Source organism: Castanea sativa, chromosome 2 (assembly GCF_040712315.1).
Source record: "Castanea sativa cultivar Marrone di Chiusa Pesio chromosome 2, ASM4071231v1".
Lineage (NCBI taxonomy): Eukaryota > Viridiplantae > Streptophyta > Magnoliopsida > Fagales > Fagaceae > Castanea > Castanea sativa.
Window position 1 is genome coordinate 26,162,764 of NC_134014.1, and position 4,641 is coordinate 26,167,404.

At 39.9% G+C, this 4,641-nt stretch overlaps 1 pseudogene; it reads right to left on the minus strand.

The window, feature by feature from the left end:
• Positions 1–465: 465 nt before the first annotated feature.
• Positions 466–3,033, minus strand: LOC142625129 (UDP-glycosyltransferase 89B2-like; annotated as a pseudogene).
• Positions 3,034–4,641: the final 1,608 nt, after the last annotated feature.

Consider the following 4,641-nt stretch of genomic DNA (forward strand, 5'->3'; position numbering starts at 1 on the left):
TTGTGTAGTGCTGCAGTGTAGCGGTAGCAAGTTCCAATTGACTCTCAAATCACTACCATTGTCTATTACTGGACAAGGTTAAACTATAACAATACTTTTTTTCTAAAAAAGAAAGTTACATTTTGGTACTTATCCAATTCCACCCACGCCCCACGCTCACTTGTCCCACAAGCAATTCCCTAGTATATTTTTTTTAAGGCGTAAATGCACTTTTAGTCCCTACATTTTGACTTTTTTCCATTTTAGTCCCTACATTTTATTTTTGTCACTTTTAGTCCCTAAACCTATTAATGCCCTTCATTTAAGTCCTTGAAGCACCATTTCGTCACCAAACTAACGGGGAAACTCACGGATCAATAAAAATAATAGTTTTTTTTTCACACATTGGTCAATAAAATAATGGAAAGAAATCAGACTCACCAAGCAATTAACAAATAAACTCACGTGAAGCACTGTTGAAACAATCTAGCGCGCAGGTACAGAAATCAACTCACCCACTTTAAGACACGTGGCTTTCCCGCCCCACACGTATGTGTCACTCAAAAACCCACCCACTGCTTTGTGACTCAATATCATCAATTGTGGGGCCCATCCCTTTAATATCACACCCTTCCCTATCCCTGTTACTCGCTCCTCAAACCCATCCGGGATAAACCAAACCTCTGCACCCGTTTTCACCACCCATATAAATCCGGTCTTACTCTTTTCTAGCCCGGAAGCCAAACTCTCCACCTATTGTTTATTCAACAGCTTCTGACTCCCGAAACACACATAGAGAACGGACCCTTCGAGGCACCCGTCAAGCCACCCGTCAAGCCACGTTTTGACGTGATCTTCATTGCCCGAATGAGAATTCGGGTTGCCCCGACCAACACCGCTGGAAGTGATGCCTGCCAAGCTTAACGGGCCAACCCTGTAGACCCGAGAGTTCTTTCTCAGGTAATCCAAGTAATGACCTTCCAATTCATGAAAGTTGTTAAAAACGCAACCCCAGCTAGTGGTATTAGCGAGCATACCATCTTTGATGAAGTGGGTCTCGGGGTTGGATTCGTTATAGAGGCGCCACACCAAGGGAAGATGGTCCTACTTAAAGGATGGCGATCCAAGGAGATCAAGAAAATCAAGGGTGGGTAGAGAAGGAAGAGCTTGTGCGTTAGTGGTAGGCCACAAGTTGTAAAGTAGGGAGGCCAAAAAGGCACCAGAGGGAGGAGAAGAAAACGATTCTAGGAATGTTGAGTGTTGGGGTTTATGCCTAAAATCTAATTTATTGGCATGTCATTAATAATTAAATTGTTTAATTATATGAGACTATTTATAAATGAACTAATGGGACATTATCTTAGTCCATGAGATGCATTGTATGTGATTTATGTGATTTAGTCACAGAAGATGTAAATCACAAGTTCCTTGTAAACTCAAAATGTAGTTCGCAGATGGTGATGAAATTGGACGTTTCATCTGCGAAGACTATAACATATCAACTAAGATGATTTGTCTTGATCATGGAAATGGAGATTTCTAGTTGGTATATTGATATGTTTTAAGAGTTAAGACATATTGAACTGGACCGCTGTGAGATTTATTATTCTCCTAACGACTGTCAAATGAATAATAAATTTCACGACTTCTATTTACATGAACTCTTAAGCCTGAGAGAATAATAGACATGATCATGAGATGTAAGTTGCTTTGATATATCAGAAGTGAGATCTATTAATCACGGTCAAAATCTCAGTATGTTGGGCAGCCACATTTAGTGTTGATGGAACATGTATTCTCAAGATGGAATTCATAATCTCTAACCGGAGATACAAAATATTCCCTTGAGATAAGTTTAATGGGTTTGATTATTCAGAGAGTTGGGCCCAACCACTTTATTAAGGAGTTACTAAAGTACATATTTATAGAATTGGATTTCATAAATATATAATGAATAACATAAAGGATTAAACGGGATACTCAAGGATAAGATGTAGTAATTTATAAAGTGGCAGTCTACATTCATGACTTTGTATTACTACGAATATGTTATGAAGGGGTTGCATGTATAATAAAGTCTTAGGATATAATTTATAGATAAGGCCTAGAGTGCAACTATATTTATATAGTGGTATTAAATATAGTTAATGGTAACTTTGGACTTGTCAAGAGTTGACAGAAAAGCCCAAGACCCATTGGAGCTAGTGTCTTATTGGTCCCTTTTAGTCCCACTCCAAGCCACACACAAAAGCCCAATTAGAATGGCCCAAAAGGCTAGCCCAATTAGATAATCAGTTATATATATAAGAAGAAAAACATACAGAATTTTGTGGTGTGGTGTGGTGTGGTGTGGTGTGGTGTGGTGTGAGACATCATTCTGAAATGATGAGTATGTGAGTGTTGGACACTCTCCTATTTTCTCCTTGAAAACTGATTGAGAGACCACACATCTTGGGCATTAAGTGGAATTGGAGTGAAGATTAAAAGTCTTCCCAAGTGCTTCTGATCTTCGGTTTTGAATTTCACTGCACCAAGGTACGCTTTCTTGTTTTCTAATTCTGAAATTTACATAGTACATGTTATCAATTGCGAATAAAGTAGATCCGTTAATTTTTCCGCTACGCATGTTTGCATGAGATACAAACAAGTATTTTCCATGTATTTTTCCAACATTGAGTTGGTTGGCGAGGCGAAGAGTCCAGCCTAAGAAGAAGTCGGAGATGATGGTGATTGGTGGGAAGTGAACCAGTGGAGAAGAGGGTCGTAGAGGTTGGTGAGGGCAGCCATGATGGGGAGGTTTCCAGTGTTGCCGAGGTCTCTGACGTGCCCAACGCCATGGGGGAGTTGAGGGTGGGGAGGGAAAGGAAGGACAAGGGTTTGGATGGAAGGGTTGGAGGAGAGGAGAGGAGAGAGAGTGGGGAGGCTTTTAGGGGTGACTAAGATGGTGATGGTTAAGCCACGGAGGGAGAATTGGTGAGTGAGATCGAGGAGTGGAAGCATGTGGCCTTGGGCTGGGTAGGGAAACACCAGGATGTGTGACTGCGAAGAAGACATGATCTTGATGATAGACTGGTTCGTGGAGGAGACATTAAGAGAGAGAGAGAGAGAGAGAGAGAGAGAGAGAGAGAGAGAGAGAGAGAGAGAGAGAGTGTGGTTTATTGGTGTGGAAAGTCTGCTAGCTGGACACACAATAATACAACTAAAGAAACGAGTAGTTGTAGGACTAGGAGTTAAAGAGTAAAGACTGAAAAAAAAAATCATTAATTATTTATTACTGTAACAACAACTAACAACTAGACAAGTGGCGTTTTATACCTGCATGCCAGATTGTTTCAACAGTGCTTCACGTGAGTTTATTTGTTAATTGCATGGTGAGCCTGATTTTCTTTCCATTATTTTATTGACCAACGTGTAAAAAAAACTATTACTTTATTGATCCGTCAGTTTTTCCGTTAGTTTAGTGACGGAATGATGTTTCAAGGACTTAAATAAAGGGCATTAATTGGTTTAAGGACTAAAAGTGGTAAAAATAAAATGTAGTGACTAAAATGAAAAAAAGTCAAAATGTAGGGACTAAAAGTGCATTTACGCCTTTTTTTAATTGATATATATATATATATATATATATACAGATAAAGGCCGGTTGAGGCCATGATATTACAATAGTGAAAATAGGCTAGAGTCATCTGATTACAATGCTAAGGGTTGTAAAGAAGAGGCAAAGCTGAGAAACTCTTGGCCAGAAGAGTGAGGAATTTTGGAGTTGCTGAAGTTGCTCCTAAAATTGGTCCTCTGAGGTAATTGTTGCTATTACAATTGGTCCTGCCGAAGAATGGAGTCTTGGCTGCCTTATATAGGCTGGAGGGAGCCTCGAATCCATCTGGAGATTGCTGGAATCACGGGAGGTGAAATGCTTTTACTGGGGTGAAAACTCTTTTCCACCGAAAGCAACAGTGATTCTGAATGATTATGTCTGTGAACAATAACTTTTACTATTCATGAATAGTGACTTGTCCCCCTACTTTTCGAGAGTACTGTTCATCGATCGCTGTTGGACGAATAGTGACATGTCGGGGAATCTGCTGAGTGCTGGTACTGTTCATGATGCGGGTACTATTTATATTAGTGGTTGGTGCTGATTTTGAATAGTAACTGGATTGGAATCTTATCCCTAGTTGCTTGGCCAGGATGCTTTAGTTAGGATGTTTCTAATCACTATCCAAATTATATCCACTATATGGATCTTGTGAATCTTGGAAGGGATCAATTGGATTGTGATTGACTGATGCTACTAAAGCAGTAGGAGAAACCTGTTCTTCTGATTCTAACTGTTGTGAGTGGGCTATTAGCTGCTGGGCTAATTCTTTTAACTCTTTGCTAGATTTTCCGGTGATCTGAACAGAATCTAGGCTAGACTGAGACCTTGTTCTGTGAGCAATGGGTTGCTAGATTGGAGGAGGATAGTCTTTATAGACTTGGTTGATGATTTGTTCAATCCTTAGATTGTCCCACCATTTTACCGAGAATTCTCTGTCTAAGAGATTGATATTGATCTTGTAATCCCATTTGCTAATCCAGTGGATTCTGTACCTTTGGGAAAAAAGCAGAATTACCGGAAATTGGGAGCGGTGGCTTGAAGTCTTATATCTTGAATCAAAGTAC